Genomic DNA, 16677 nt, shown 5'->3' with positions numbered 1-16677 from the left:
TAGGTTTATGTTAGTTTTTTCCATAAGTTCATGTTAGTATTATGTAAGGTTGAAGTTTTGTTAGGTTTATTTTAGTATGAAGAAAGGTCCTTGTGGTGATCAGTTTATCGTGTGTACATTCTCTTCTTCTTCGTTCTTAATTTTAGTGTGGGAAGGTATCCCCTCCAGCATAATTACCCCTTTCAGGACCACAAGGATTACAGGCATAATTTCAAATATCTGTGCACACATTTAGTAGTAAAATGGCACGTAGATTTAAAAAATGTTAACGGTTTTCTGATATCTGAAATAGTTTGTGTGATACAGCATGGGACATATGTGTACCTACGGTTATCAAAGGAAAACTATCGAAAATAGGTTACGTTGTGAGTTATGTCTATATGTTTATTCTAAAAGTGATCTATCGCGTGTTAGTTGTTCTGGTACATTAGAAATTGAAAATATCAGTATTGAGAACACATTTATGTCCTTTATGAGTGTATAATCATCTATGAATGGAGCTTATGGAAGCAATTACGTGGTGTTATATATTATACACGAACATGGCAGATATAATACACACTGTCCGCTCTGTTCTCAATCTTTTCTGTTGCTCATTGTGCATAACTCCTGCGTTTTTCTTCCTTTGATTTATCAACCTCCGGTGGGGTTGAAGTAAAATTCTTGCCTTTAAGAACAAGTCTTGAGGTGATATCTCTTTGATGTAATCCCTAAATGTGAGCTCTCGCTATCATTTGCCTATATTCAAGCTTGGTTTTGTATTGTAGCCAGCGTTGAATTGTCAAATATAGGTATAAACAGCTTTCTGACTCCAAATCAATATCTTGGAAACATATTATCAATGTATGAAACATGGATTTAATTGCCTAAAATCATTAGGATCTTCATTTCAATCAACATCTATTGTCAATTTCCTATAACCATAGTCAATAACTTTTATTGGAAACTGTGTTTTCAGAAGCCTCTAGTTGAAAATAATATCTTGCTCCATCCTCTTTTTTCAATTATCACAAAAGCGTTTGGTTGTTAATGTTTTGGGCAAGTCGAGTTCTATTGATGATAATGATATGTGTCAGCTTCGGGTCTAGGACATTACCACCCCCCTTCCTCCCCCCCCCCCCCCCACCGATGCTGAAGACACCTGATCTTAACCCCAAACTCCAAGCCTATAGCTAACCCTAACAAAACCCCTAATTCCAACTCTAAATCTACATTTAACCCTAAAACTAGCCATAACCCTAATCTAACCCTAGTCCTAACTTATCCATAACTGGACGAGGGATAATTGCTCGGAGGTGGTAATTTCGGGCGGGGGGATGTCGGAGGAGTAATTGTAACTATTAACGCTCCATTTGAGGGGAAAACTCTAGTGTACATCGTATATTTTTTGTGCGCGGTGTTCTAAAAATCTCATACAAGGTTAAATGTATTTTACGAAATGACAGCGCGGCATGTTCACAAATACTGCGCGGACCATGCAGATTTGAGGGAATATTAGTCACTATAGCATGTGACATTGACGATGTATGCAATGTATGCAAAACGGAATGACTAGAATAAAGTGTAGGCCTTATCGTAGTAGTGACAATCTGCTCTGGGACTTGAACAAGTTGTTTGATTAAAGCTTCTACACTTACTTTGTCGGCATATTTCTACAGAAAATTCACATCTTTTTCATAAAGAAGCAAGTTGTTTTCATCGTCTTTATTGTAAATAAACAGTATTTGCACAGCATTTTGTTCAGTTATAGTAAATAAAAGCTCTGCAACTATTTGTATTCTAATGCCAAAACATATGCTTAGCAACATTGTAAAAAAAAGTTAGCTCCCTCCCTGACCGTAGCAAAAAAAAAAAATACTTTAAAAAAAACAAGCAAAGCTATTAGGAAAAACAAATGTAAATATAATACCTAAGTAGTAAACCTTTGAAAAACCGCCAGTAATTTCTTTCTGTTACAGTAAGTATTTTTTATATAAAAATGTAAACTGTAGCTTTGCGAGTGGTCTAGAAATGCAAAGTTCCCATAATTATGACAACAAAACTATCTCATGTATACTGAAAGCAACTTTATTTATATTAAGTCTATCATGTAATAAATGATTTAAAGCAAATTCAACAACTCTATGTTATTCCCATTTCATTTGGTGATCATTTGAAAATTTGGGACACCGGTGTCCCTTGGTCCTACAACTGAATGGGCTTAAATTAATCTTCTTGGTATTGAAATTACGTCTGGTTGACACTCGTTACATTTCATTGTTGGATTATCTTTGACAATTTCTCGGAGTTGTAATTAACATTGTGTGATTAATCACCAAATGTTTTGAACAAGCTTTTAAAAATGTATTTGTATACAATTAATACTGATGTCTGTTTATGTGTTTGTGTTTAAAAATGTATTAATACTTTATTCTCTTATTTTTATCGTTTAATTTTATAATTATCTCCCGTTCAAAACAACATTGTTTTATTTTCTCCCCTGACAAAAAAGCTCCACGCGCGAGATACTTTCACACAAACAAAAGACGACAGCAAACCGCTGTGAACTGTGTTACACCTTGGTGCACTCTCGGGACTAACACTAATATTCTGTGTCAGTTTTTAGTTCCATGTAGGGTGGGGTGGTGGGGGGGGGGGGGGGGAGGGTGTGATGTAGTCTAGTATGGGGGAATTGAATGTTTGTGCGATTTTGGTGGAGATTATTTTTGTATCGAGTTTAGATTTGGGAGATTTTTAGTTTTGGAGGATTTATTGTGGGAGAATTTAGTGGGGGATAATTTAGTGTGAGAGCATTAAGTGTGGGGGAATCTAGTGTGGGAGATTTTAGTGCGAGAAAATTTTGTGTGTGGGAATTTAGATTTGGGGAATTTAGTGTGGGGGAATTTCGTGTGGGGAATTTAGTGTTGGAGAATTTAGTGCGGGAGAATTTAGTGTGTGGGAATTTAGTGTGGAGAAATTTAGTGCGGGTGAATTTTGTGTGTGGGAATTGAGTGTGGGAGAAATGATTGTGTGGTTTTGTAGTGTAGGCAAGGGAAACTATTTGAGTGTTTGTGTGTATATAAATAAATCTACAGTGGGTGTGATTGGGTTTACTGTGGGTAAGTTGGGTGGGGGTGTTTGGATTAGTGGGGGGAGGGTGGGGAAGTTGTCCTTCTAGATAAGGATTAATCGACCTCCGGATCATGTGACAATTTGACGGATTGTGTCATTTGTATAACGGTGCTTTGTTTATTTCTTCATCTAAGACTAAATAGTAGTGAAAAACATGTCAAATATCCTATATATTAACGAGCTTTCACAAGCGCTAAATTACAAAAGTAAGAGTACACTTTTTAAGCTATAATACTAAACACAAAGCTTTCTACTGCTAGTCCGAATGTCTCGAGTTCCGGGCTCAGTTCTGTTGGGCTCCGTGAGTTCAGCCAGCTCTAATGGGTACCTGGCGCACCTTAGGTTACTTGGCTTAGTACTGACCACATTATCTCCCTGTATGTCGAGGTGATTGAAACACAATCTTTACTTTTTCTGCCATTTGTGTATTGGGCACGAAGGGGAAAAGATTATGAAGATAAGTTAAATAAAAAGCGCGGGTCGATCAGTGGCGGAACTAGAAAACAAGGGGCCACCCCGCAAAAAAAAATTTAGCCTCCCCCCATATAAAATTATAGGCCTATATATGTGTATCTCTCTCTCTCTCTCTCTCTCTCTCTCTCTCTCTCTCTCTATATATATATATATATATATATATATATATATATATATATATATATATATATATATATATATATATATACTCAAACACAAAATACGAACATAGGATACTTATTGCTAGCCTTTTCGTGTTTTAAGAAATACGTGGGTTTGTTTTTTTTTAACAAATGACAACATCATGTCATGTAAGTGCATTCGCGTGTTTCGTAACATTTAATTTTAATTTATCTCTGCTTTAAGATCGTAGTGTACATTCCCTTGAATAAAAACTGATCTAAAGGTTAAAATAAATAAATCATATATTACAAAGATCAGAATTGCATTCAAGAATTAATATTAGTTAATTGTGTAGAAAACATTTTTATAAAATATTTTATATTTTTATAAAGAAAACCGGGATTTTTGTGAAATATAAAAAAATATAAATAACTTTAAAAACAACTGCTAGGTTGAAATTTAAAGCTTGTTTTTATCTTACCTAACCACTTTTCTAATGGGTTTTTTTAAATATTAATTTCATATAGATTAATACCCAACCTTACGATAACCCTAACACAAGTGTCGGCAACCTTTAGAGACGGAAGAGCCTAAAGTTACAATTTACAAATTATCAAGGTTTTTAAAGAGCCACTAGCATTATTTTTTTTCAATATTTTGGTATTTGATAAGGATTTGGTAAATACATTTGACTTTGTTTTAAAATAAATAGCGCTAAATATGAACTTATTATTTCATATAAAAACAGACAAATGTTTCGCACAAAAACTGTTTTAGCTAGATCTGCTATGATAAAATTAGAAATCACATAATATAACTATAGGACTATCGCAATCCACTTTAGAAGCCAATAACTTTTTGTTTCTTTCTTTACGGACACCACTGGTTCAGTAGGTATTTTTCATAGCTAGGCAGGCCTCAGCACGGCAAACTCCGACTAACTTGTTTGGATATCGGTTTGATTACTGTATCGGTCGCTTCTGTCTTTCGGTTCTCACAAGGCTTATCTTTCACCCCACGCGAACCCAGAGTCCAGTACCTTATAGCTCAACCGTAGGAAACTAATAACTAACATACTTCGTCACTCAGGTCAAATTATTGCATACTGGCAGGTAGAGGAATGCATTCTGAATAAAATAACATTCCCCGTGTAACGACAATCGAAAAGGGCGGCCCTTGGGCAGTGGCAAGCAAGGAATAGTCGCCATGGTGCTGCTTACAGCGGCTGTGGGGCTGGGCCTGGTGCCCAAGCGGCTGCCGGTATACTTTCTACCTCACTTATTCTCACTGTTCTCTGATGAGTTTTTTAATCCTATTTAAAGTTGTTTTTAATCACAGAATAATATTTTTAATAGTTTTGTAAATGAAACTAAATAATTATTAATCATCGTGCATGGAACTGGAGAGCCGCACCATGGCATCGGAAGAGCCGCATGCGGCTCGCGACCCTACCTCAGGGGTCGGCAACCTTTTGAAGCAGAAGAGCCAAAAGTTACAATTTTTAAAATTTCCCTGGTTTTAAAGAGCCACTAACATTTTGTTATTTCAAATATTTTATTTTTTTATTAAGATTATTAGTACTTGCGCAAGGAGCTGGAGAGCCGCATCTTGATATCAAAAGAGCCGCATGCGGCTAGCGAGCCGCAGGTTGCCGACCCCTGCCCTACCTTAACATAATGAGTGAGACTTAAGTAATGCAGATAAACAAGAACACTTCTCATAGCAGGAGAACAATCGCTGAAGAAATATTCTTGGTATTAATATTATAGATGTTTGATACTAGTGTTTACTAATTACAGTATTAATATCTAACAATTTCTAGGAATTGTAATTAACGTCTTTTTATTAATCACCAAATGTATTAGATATTTTTCTTTGAGTATAATTTTCTATAATTAATTTTAACATTTGTTTACTTGTTTTTGTTTCAATATATATTAATATGTTTTTCTTTTCTTCATACTGTTTAATTTTATAATTACCTCCCTTTAAAAAAAATGTTTTTTTCCCCTGACAAAAAAGTTCTACACGCTAGATATGACAGAAACAGAAGACGACAGCAAACCACTGTGAAGTGTGTGACACCTTGGGTGTGATGGTTTTAAGGTGTAGGTTCCTGAAGGTGTCTATTGTGTCTGTTAGAGCGTATTTCCTACACCATTGAATTCTGTTGTATAGTGGAGTTGAGAGCTTTTGCACTAACTTTTTGTAAATGTTTTGTGATTTTTCGTGTACAATTTTTTGGTAGTTGTTTAATATTTGTAAGCATTCTGTGTAAAAGGGACTATGTTTTTGTAATTTGGAGTTGTGTTATTGATTTTTGTAGATTTGTTGAGCTGAATGCCTGTATAGTAGTGAGATAAAGGGCGAAAGTTTGGTTGACAAATTATTCTGCTAATGTGTGTTAGTCTGAATGTATTGATTTTGGTTTGTATATCGTGCAGGTTTATTCCTCCATGAAGTTTGTTTAGTACTAACGTGTTGTGGCTAATGTTTGAAATTGTAGTCTGACATATGTACTCTCTAATGATTTTATTCAGATGTTTAATTATTGGCTTTGGGGTTGTTTTAGCCGTGGCTATATAGGTAGTTTTTGGGATGACGTACCTATTAATTATAGATGACCTAGCAAAAATCGTTGTTGAGCTAAATTTATTAAGTGCTATGGTGTTTTGGATTTTGCTTGAGACTTGTTTCCATTCATCATCGTTCTAGGTGTGTGGGTTACTATAGTGCAGGGGTTCCCAACCTTTTTTACTCTAGAGCACATTCTAAAATATCGGTAGGGTGGCGGGCACCACCTATTTTAAATCAACAAACTCCTTCCATAACTTATCATTTTCATATAATTTATTTTATTGTTTTCTTATAGTCATAATGTATTAATAAATAATAAACAAAAATGTTTCAAAATAATAAAATTATTTGGCATTTTTTTCAAATTGCATACACTCAGAGAAATGTATTTACAAAACGTAAATAGTGCAGTCTGGCTCGCCGCTAGACAAGTTGAGTCAAGTATCGAACATATTTAATAAACCTAGGTAGTCAAAAAAAAATTAAAACTGTAACAAATGAATAAAAATAAATCATATTTTAAAATAATGTTTATGAAAAAAATTCTGTCTCTCTTGAATAGTGAGAGGCGGGCACATTCGAATCGTTCAGCGGGCGGGCGCCATGGCGCCCGCGGACACGGGGTTGGGAACCTCTGCTATAGTGGGTTATGCCTTAGAGTTTGAATTTGTTGGTACCTGGCATGTTAAGTGGGTAATTTAGTTTGTTTTGGTTTTTGATTTTGGTTTTTTTTTTTTTTTTTTTTTTTTGCCGTCTGGCGTTTAATAGTCTTCCTTCCACATGTGGATAGGTTGCATGTTAAAAAATTACAATGTAATACATAGTATAACATTAAAAATATTTACACTGTCTTAATATCCCTTCTGATTTCTTTGTTCCATGTTTCTTTGATTTCTTTGTTCCGATTTCTTGGTTCCATTTGTTTCTTTTGATTTCTTGATTTTGTTTCCGGTTTGCTTATGACATAAAGTACAGGACAATACAAGATACATGATCGCTTCTCTGTTTTTGGCCGTGCTTCTTGTGATTTATACACTCTTGATTGGGTAGTGGTTGATTCTTAGTTGGTATTTGTAGTTTGAGAATGTTAATGAGAGATACTCTGTTGTTGAAAGGGTGAGCTTGTGTCTTGTCGTTGATGGTAGAGTTGATCGAATGGTGTAGAACTTGGAGAGGGTGGTTGAGGTAGTGTCCTTGCGTTGAAGTATGGTTTTTCCTAGGTTGGTTGAGAGATCGTTTGAAGTGAGTTGCTTTCAAATATTGTTCATTGTGGTTTTGGAGAGGAGTGACGTTGTGACTTCAGTCGAGTAATTGAGTTGGGCGAAATGACGTTGAAGATTGAAGTTTTGCTGATGTTGCTGAGTCGAGGGTTTTGAGCTTGGTGAAGTAGTTGAAGTGGGTGAAGTGAAGCTGTTTGACGATTGTTTATTTTAGGTAAGTTGAGTAGTTGGTCTTTGAGAGATGGTTAGTTGATTTGCTAGTGTTTGACGTAAGCCTCCCACCTAAGATTTCTCCTAGGTGGGTGTCGTCAGAGTGGTAGTGAGTTTGTTGGGAGCGAGGTAGTTGTGTTTGACGTAGTAGATGAGTCGATTTGCTGGCGATTGTGACGGACCTCCCATCTAAGATTTCTCCTAGGTGGGTGTCGTCAGGCTGAAAAATAGAAGATTGAAAATTAGCCACTCGTACATTTGAAGCCACCCAATACAAGTACTGGGTGACTCATCTCGAGTGCATGTGCATTTCGAGGGATGTGTGGGCGCAGCCCCACAGCGGTCGTTGGCGTGAGTTGAGTAGTAGAAAGACCTGACCGCCTCTCGGCCCCGGCAGCCAGTCCTAAAAAGGGCTGACCATCCAAATGGCTAAGATCCATGTAGGTCCATAACAGATACTACACTTTGATCTTAGCCAAAAGGCCGAGAAACTTTTTTTTTTTTTTTTATTTTTATTTTTTTTTTTTTTTTACAAGTTGTGACATGTGTAATACAAAACGTCTATAAAGTTAATAGAGTTCTATATTAAAAGAGCCTACTCGAAAAGATGTGAAACTTCTCTTATACCATCTTTCTGCTCCTGGGTCAAGAGATCATAATGGTGTGCTTCCATGTGCTGAAGAAAGCTTCGTTCTTGCAAGAGTGCATCACAAAAGCAACAAGTTGTTAAAATGTCGTTATGTTTTACCTGACAGTGTTTTGTTATGTTATTGTGCACAATTGTATCCTTACAGGTGTTGCACTGTTTCAACTTAACGTGTTCTGCATTCTCGTGCTCTCTAGCTTCCTTAATTGTTTGGTACGGTTTAGCGCAGAAAAGGCAGGTTCGACGATCATGTTTTTGTTTCGTGAATTCTTGAGGGCTTGTTACTTCCCCTTGTACCATCTCTTCGGTTTTTTTACTCTTCGTTTTTAGCTTTGCCTCTGTAGTTTTTAGAATTTTAACTGTTTTTGTGTCCGTGGAGCTGTCTTCCTTTTTCCTTTTTGATTGTGTGCTGTCACTCATTTCTACACTTAGGCTGGGGTCGTTGGTTTTAGAGGTTGGCGTCGCTGTAAACGTAAAAGTGTTCGGGCTCAGCGCGAGTGGTGAAGCAAAATTTGGTATGGGTACTTTTGATGTAATTGATTTGATGGTTGATGTTATCGTTATGCTTGTACTTGGGGTTGTTGGTTCAATGGCTGTGTTTGCTTGTTGGCTGCTTGGTGTTGAAGCTGGCTGGGCAAGTGGCGCTGGGTTTTGTGCTGAGAGTTGTTTTTTTGGCGATGGTTTTGGGTTCGATGCTGTTTCTTTGATTGGGGAGTTTTGGTGATTGCTTGGCATAGGAGGTAGTGGAGCAGGTGGTGCTGCAGATTGTGCTGATGGTAGATTCCTGGGCGTTGACTCTGGGTTGAGGTTTTGGCATTGATTGGTCCAATGCAGGGTGGATGAGCAGGTCTGGCAGGCTTGTTTTCTTCCATTGACGGCGATTAATATGTTGAGGGATTTGTTTTTGTAGTTTATTTGAATGTAGTGCGGGATGTTTGTTGGGATGTCAGTGTGTATGGAGAAGTTGCGGTTACTTGTGTGAGGGATGGTAGTTATGATTGGTTCTTTGTTGCTGTAAGGCTGTAGTACTTGTATGAGTGTGAGGTCGTTGAGTGTGGGTGGGACCCATCTAAGGGTTCCGTTTATTTTGTCTTTTTCATGTAGAGTGAAGCGTAATGTGTAGGGGCCATGTATTTTGTGCGTATTGTGTAGAGTGGTGACATCGAATTCTTTTTTTTTTCTTTTCAGCGAGACTTGTTCAGTAAATACGCAGAAATAATAATACGAATTGGCAAAGGACCTAGTCAAGTAATGTTAATCAATCTTCTTGGTATTTATATTACAGCTAGTTGATACTAGTGTTAACTAATTATTGGATTAATCATTAACAATTACTAGGAATTGTAATTAACATTTTGTTATTAATCACCAAATGTTTTAGATACTTTTCTTGTAGTTTAATTTTCTATAATTAATGTTTACGTTTGTTTACTTGTTTTTGTTTCAGTATATATTAAAACTTTTTTCATTTCTTTTTATTGTTTAATTTTATAATTACCTCCCTTTAAAAAAAAACATCATTTGTTATTTCCCCTGACAAAAAAGTTCTACGCGCGAGATGTTTTGACAGAAACAGAAGACGACAGCAAACCGCTGTGAACTGTGTGACACCTTGGGTGTGATGGTTTTGAGGTGTAGGTTCCTAAAGGTGTCTGTTGTGTCTGTTAGAGCGTATTTCCTACGCCATTGAATTCTGTTGTATAATGGGGTTGAGAGTTTTTGCATTTTTCGTGTACTAGTTTTTCGTTATTTTGTAATATTTGTAAGCATTCTGTGTAAAAGGGACTGTGTTTTCCTCGTATGTAATGTGGAGTTGTATTATTGATTTGTGTAAGTTTGTTGAGCTGAATGCCTATATTATGGTGACAGGACAGTTGATCTCAGACAAAATATCTCAGACAAAATATCTCACAGCAAAATTTTAATAGTGTGTGGGATGATTTTAGTGTTTTTTTTATTGACGGTCATGTTTTGTTTATTTTATTTAGTGTTTTTTATAGGTCTATATAATAATTGTAAGAATTGTTTGTCGCATAATTTTGTCATATTCTATTAAACTTTTAAAAATTAAGATTACTAACATAGTATGCGAAGATTAAAGAAATTGTGCTATAGACAGCGTAGGTGAACCTGCCAAAAATGAGTTAATCCTACCCTGTCAGGTTGATGAAACTATATCAAAGAGAATGAAATAACAATAAGGACACACATTCGTATCAAGGTGGCCGCACGCTTTAATTGCAGAGACATGCCTTTAGGGAAAGGCAACCGCCCTCCATGGACAATATAACTAGTCAATAGTTATGAGTCGGTCACGTAACCTTATTTAAACGACAGCGGTCATCGCGGGGACAAGTTCGCCATTGTGTGTATGCAAGCAAAGCAGTATTAGTAGTGGCCTACATCGCAGAAAGGAACTTAGTTTCAAGTGAATTTATGTTGAGCAAGAATTCACACAATAGTACGTAATCACATAATATTACAGGTGTGATCACAGCCATACACCAGGGGTCGGCAACCTTTCGAGACGAAAGAGCCAAAAGTTACAATTTACAAAATTTCCCAGTTTTTAAAGAGCCACTAACATTATTTTTCCAATATTCTGGTATTTGATTAGAATTAAGTAAATAAATTTAATTCTTTATTTGAAATAAATACCGTTAAATATAAACTAATATTAATTCATAGAAAAGCATGTTTCGCACAAAAAAGTGTTTAAGATAGATCTGCTATCATTAAGTTAGTTATCAAATAATATACCTATATGACAATCCCAATCCACTTTAGAAGCCAATAACTTTGTTTTTCTTTTTTTACGGACACCACTGGCTCAGGAAATGTTCCCCATAGCCAAGCAGCCCTCAACTCTGACTAACTGGCTTGGATATAGGTTTGATAACCGAATCGGTCGCTTCTGTCCTTCGATTCTCACGGTGCTTATCTTCCACCCTACTTGTTCCCCACAGTCCAGTACCTGGCTCCACCGTAGGATACTAGTGACTAAGATGCTTCGGTAGAGGGATGCATTTTGAATAAAATAACATTCCCCAATTAACAATAATCGAAAGGGTCGGCACTTCAGCGGTGGCAGGGATGGAATGGTTGAGGCGGGGCTGGCTACAGCGCGGCAGTGGGGTTGGGCCTTGTGCCCAAGTTAAATACAGTTTTCCATTACTTTCTACCTCGCCTATTCTCTGATGAGTTGTTTTTTTTCAATCCTATTTAAAGTCGTTTTACTTTAGCAACTAACAATTACTAGGAATTGTAATTAACATTTTGTCATTATTAAGCAAAAATGTTAAATACTTTTCTTGTAATTTAACTTTTTATAATTAATACTAAAGTTTGTTTACTTCTTTTTGTTTCAGTATTTATAAACACTACTTTCTTTCCTATTTATCGTTTAATTTTATAATTATCTCCCTTTAAACAAAAACATTGTTTGTTATTTCCCCTGACAAAAAAGTTCTACGCGCGTGATACTTTGGCCCAAACAGTAGATGACAGCAAACCGCTGTGAACTGTGTTACACCTTGGTGCACTCTCGGGACTAACACTGATAATCTGTGGGCATTTCACCCCCACTTCACCCCACCCCCGCCTCTCCCTAATTCTTCAGCAGGTCTTAACACAAAAAATTACCAATTGCTCTCTAGAGGGTATTCGCACGGGCACACGGATCAGCGCGGCGTGAGTACTCCCCAGTAGCACGTGCATCAATCATTGACCAGCCGGGTGAGAAACACAATCAGCGCGGTGGTAACAAGGTCGGTAACCGGATCTGTTTGACACGTGGCAAGATAGCCGGACCCGGTAGTCGGAACACTTAGCCGGACCTGTTAGCCGGAACACTTAGTTAGCCGGAACACTTAGTGAATCGAATCACGGAGCTAACAGGAACACTGAGTTAGCCGGACCACTGAGTTAGCCGGAATACTAAGTTAGCCGGAACACTGAGTTAGCCGGACCAGCGATTTAACGGGACCACATAGTTAGTTGGAATACTGGATTGGCCGGACCCATAAGCCGGACCACTGAGCTAGCCGGAATACTAAATTAGCCGGACCATTGAGTTAGCCGGAACACCAAGTAAACCAAATCATGGAGATAGTCGGTACACTTATTTTGCCGGATCACTGAGTTAATTCCGTACCACGTTTAGAAAAGCAAAACGTACCCTACGACTTTATAGCTAAATTATCTACCATACTTTACATACTTTAAACTTCATTTTTAGGGGAGAAAACAAACAATGTTTTTGTTTAAAGAAAGGTAATTATAAAATTAAACGATAAAATAAAGAGAAAAAATTAGTAATAAATTTTAAAACAAAAACAAGTAAACAAACATTAATATTAATTATGGAAAAATAAATGTAAAAAAGTAATTTAAAAACTCGGTGATTTATCACACATCGTTAATTACAACTTCCAGTAATTGTTGATGTCAATCCAACAACAATAACTAAATGTAACTAGTATCATCCAGCTGAATAATCATACCAAGACGTGTGACAAAGTACTTCCTTGTGGACTATCACGAGTTTAGCAATTATGTCTGCGATTTTTCGTTTGTTAGCGGGCAAATGTAATGGACCACCCCCAAATAATGTCCTGTTAAAAATGGACAAAAAAACTATCGTTTATTTTGTTTATGTATAAATTCAACTATGTTAAATTTGCTGATGTTAATTAAAAAAATTAATTGAACTTTTTATATTAGATTAAAAAAGAAAAAAATGTAATGGATCAGGATCGGCAACCTACGGCTCCATGCACACAAATTAATAATTATCTTATTTTCAGAACTCATTAAAATGTTTTTCTGCAACACTCGGTAATGAACGATATAATAATAATAAAATAATATAATAATAATTATAAACAATAAACACTCGCTATTCTATTAGAACTAGGCATGCTGCCTTGATCGCTTAGGTTTTCAAAAACATTGAGAATATTTTAATGCTTAATTAATTAGTGATTGGCTGTTATGTGTAGTGCTTACGTTTAAACAGTAACGCTAACTTTAGAGAAATTTTTGTTGTTGTTGTTTGTTGTTTATAGCCCGTTTTCAGAGAGATTGATGTGATGTAGGGAAAATTCTGACCGGTCAGTTCTAAAGGTCTTCCGGAGTTTTCTACGATCTCAAAAGTTATAAAGAGGTTCCTGGATTTGACAACCAAACATTTGTGGAGTGGTAAGTTCACGGAAATCACGAGCAAGTTAGGAGAATTGGAGGTCTAGTAAAACATGCACGTTACGCTGCACAAAAGAACAACTCTAAAAGATATGCTGCGAGTTGAAGCAGTAATATGTGACGCATGGAATAGTCTCCCAGGATAGTAAAGTGAGGTGAAGAAGTTGTTATCTGGAGTGCTGACGATCTTCGGGTCAACATATTCATACAAGCCAGCGTTTTCTTACATGAATATAATAAAAAGTAAAGAAGCCGGGACATCCAGGGCATCAAGAGTGCGTTCTGCCGCTAGACCACGCCACTCCACTGATTAGCGTTAGGCAAAGTAACAGCGGCTGGGCATTGTGCTGAACACACTACCCCCCCCCCTCCTATATATCCCGAGATAATTTAAATTAAGGGACTCTATTTCGTATGTCTCATGTATCTGGGGTGCGAACTAGAGATGATTTATACATGTTTTTGTTATAACAAAGCTGTTTTCTATAATCGTTATTACTTTGTAATTGGCTTTTTACGTCTGTCTGTCTCTCTGTGACTTGATACATGAAGTAAAACTACAACGTATGGGTTTTATTGTGTGCTTTTTACATTTGAATATGTCATACATTTTTATATATTTTATCTATTACATCATCTTGAAATAAATGTAATATTACCGTTTAGTTAGTAGACGTTTTTTATATAAATATCTTATTTTTCAAATGCTACACGTGTTTCAGATGTGCTGCTAAATGATATTTAGCCTAACTTTAACTCTAAGATGGACTACAAAAGAAACACCGAACACAGAACAGTGAATGTAATAAATTTGAATTTGATACAAGGGTGTTCAAACTGAAAGAAATTGCTTCTGTACTTTGTTGTTTTCTAGAAATGTATCCTGCATAAATGGCTCTTACTAATAAAAATGTCACAAAATTATATATATATATATATATATATATATATATATATATATATATATATATATATATATATATATATATATATATATATATATATATATATATATATTTTACCCAAACATTCAACTCCCCCTTACTAGATTACATCACACATTCCCCCCCCCCCACCCACCACACATGGAACTAAACACTGACACAGAATATTAATGTTAGTCACGAGAGTGCACTAAGGTGTAACACAGTTCACAGCGGTTTGATCTCGTCTTTTGTTTGAGTCAAAATATCTCGCGCGTGGAACTTTTTTGTCAGGGGAGAAAACAAACATTTTTTTTTGTTAAGGGAGATCATTATACAATTAAACGATAAAACGAAAATAAAAAAGTTTTAATATACACTGAAACAAAACCAATTAAACAAACGTTAGTATTAATTATAGAAAATTAAATTAAAAGAAACGTATTTAAAAGTTTTGGCGATTGGTAACATAATTTTATTAAAACTCCTAGTAATTGTTAATTGTTAATCCAATAATTAGTAGTCACTAGTATCAACCATCTGTAATATTAATACCAAGAAGATTGATTGTGTTCACTGCTAACAGGCGGTGGTACACCGTAACCGTATATCTGCACATCTTTTTTACATACAGAATTGAGCTTTATATAGTAGACTAATAATATTCCGCATAGTTAACTGCCAATCATGTCATCTCCCAAAAGAATGACCTATGCAGCTATTATCAACATCAACAAAGGGGTTGCGCCCTTGGATGTTCCCCCTGGGTCGAGAGACTTGGGGAGGAGCCACCCGGACTACGGTTCGGGTGGCTTAATAAAATACTGGGCCCAACCCTTTTTAGCTACAACGAATTCAACTACCCTAATAATCGAGTTGCCCGAAGAAGAGAGGCCAGATCTGTTCTCCAGCCAACCGACACCAAACACAACCATGCAAGTGGTAATTCAAACGAATGGACATCCAAATCTTCGAGGGCACATTATCCGAAAACTGATAAGTCCACAACAGATTCTGCTGATGAATTACGGCCGAAGTGACACGTGGTTCTTCTCATCAGACTCCCTCAACGTGGCGGCGATGGATAACACTAGCAAACATTACGGGCCCTACACACTACACTTTTCAATCTATCACAAAGACAGAATCAATGGCACACTTAGGTGGGTCCCACCAGCACTAGAGAACGACGCCCTGCTAAAGGCTCTCAGAATAATAAGCAAAAAAGAACCAATAGTAAACAGTATCCCATACACAAACAACCGCAGCGTCACCATCTTCTCCGACACTCCGAACTCTATACCACATTATATCAAGTTTAACTATAAAAACAGACCCATCAACATCCTCATGTCCTTACCTGGAAGACGACAAGCCTGCCAATCATGTGGTTCAACACAACATTGGACAAGCCAATGCCACCAGAGAGATCAAAAATGGGAACAACAACCATCCTCACCGACAACTATAACCGCACCACCTAAGGCTACACCTACACTGCAGCAGCCAACAGCGCCCACAAATCAGACGAACCAACAAGCGAGTGCAAACACCCCCAGTGTACAACTACCAGCAACACAAGAACCAGTAACAACTTCACCGCAGCCCCCAGAACCGATGGAAGCGGAAATATCGTTCAGGGAACCAACCAGCCCTCCCAAAACATCAAGTAAACCAACAAATAAAACGAAATCACCAGTCGTCAAAACTCCCGCACCGCAGCAACCAATAACACCACCAAAATCATCGGGAAAAATAAAAACCCCAAGCACAACCACAGCTCAATCCCCAACCAGAAAGCCAACAACATCTCAAAACAAGGAAACAAAAAGCCCAATCGCAGAAACAGATCAAGCCCAGCCATCGAAAAGGAAAAGTAAAAATAGCCCCACGGAACAAGGCAAAATAATTAAAGAACAAAAACGCAAGGAAAGATTTTACAGCTGCTTCTTCTGCACCGAACATTTCCCAAAAATGAGGGAAACAAGAAACCATGAGAACACAATACATGCGGAGCTTAAACGGTGCACCATCTGCAAAAACCAAATAGTCCACAATGACATAGGCGCCCACTATCAGCACTATCACGAGAGTGCATACATCCTTCACTGTAGCCAATGCGAAGTGTACCTCCCCGAAGAGGGCATGAAGTCGCACATGGCGTACCATCACCCGATGTCTTAAATAGAGACAA

The 16677-nt window shown here is 37.0% G+C and overlaps 1 protein-coding gene and 1 pseudogene across 1 annotated transcript in view; both read right to left on the bottom strand.

Annotated features, from left to right (window-relative positions):
• LOC131956752 (uncharacterized) overlaps positions 1–16677 on the bottom strand; it is a 330429-nt gene that overhangs the window by 125747 nt on the left and 188005 nt on the right. The window lies entirely within an intron of this gene.
• Positions 8057–8210, bottom strand: LOC131956763 (uncharacterized; annotated as a pseudogene).

This window comes from Physella acuta, unplaced genomic scaffold (genome assembly GCF_028476545.2).
Source record: "Physella acuta isolate Inbredline_101_S28 unplaced genomic scaffold, ASM2847654v3 ptg001174l, whole genome shotgun sequence".
Taxonomy (NCBI): domain Eukaryota; kingdom Metazoa; phylum Mollusca; class Gastropoda; family Physidae; genus Physella; species Physella acuta.
Note: the sequence above shows the minus strand (reverse complement) of the source record. Positions and strands in the feature narration are given on the sequence as shown.